The following is a 699-nucleotide window of genomic DNA, read 5'->3' on the forward strand; positions in this document are numbered from 1 at the left end:
CCGCATCTTTACAAAAAAAAAAATACAAAAGTTAGCCGGGCATGGTAGCCCATGCCTGCAGTTCCAGCTACTTAGGAGACTGAGGTGGGAGAATCACCTGAGCCTGGGGAGGTCAAAGCTACATCGAGCCGTGATGGCACAACACTGCACTCCAGCCTGGGCAACAGAGTGAGACCTTGTCTCAAAAAAATAACGAAAATGTTGGGCATTGTGGCTCAGGCCTATAATCCCAGCACTTTAGGAGGCCAAGGCAGGTGGGTCACGTGGTATCCGGAATTTGAGAACAGCCTGGCCAGCATGGTGAAACCCCATCTCTACTAAAGATTCAAAAATTAGCTGGGCATAGTGGTACGCAGCTGTAATCCCAGCTACTCAGGAGGCTGAGGCAGGAGAATCACCTGAACCCCGGAGGCGGAGGTTGCAGTGAGCCAAGATCACGCTACTGCACTCCAGCCTGGGTGACAGAGTGAGACTCCATCTCAATAAAAGAATGAATGAATGAATGAATAAAAGGTGAAGTGTGGGAGGGGTTGCTTGGTACTCAGCATCTAGGATAAAACCTGACTGCAGCCATTGGTCCCAGTTGAGTTCAGTGAAATGTTCAGTTCAGCCCAGAGAAGAAAAGTTCTTCCAGGCTCCTGTACCATGCACTCTCTTAAGGACAGAGAGCGTTTTCTTTGCCTCTAGACCCACTCACCC

This window comes from Sapajus apella, unplaced genomic scaffold (genome assembly GCF_009761245.1).
Source record: "Sapajus apella isolate SASKATOON/1434 unplaced genomic scaffold, GSC_monkey_1.0 scaffold49, whole genome shotgun sequence".
Classification (NCBI taxonomy): domain Eukaryota; kingdom Metazoa; phylum Chordata; class Mammalia; order Primates; family Cebidae; genus Sapajus; species Sapajus apella.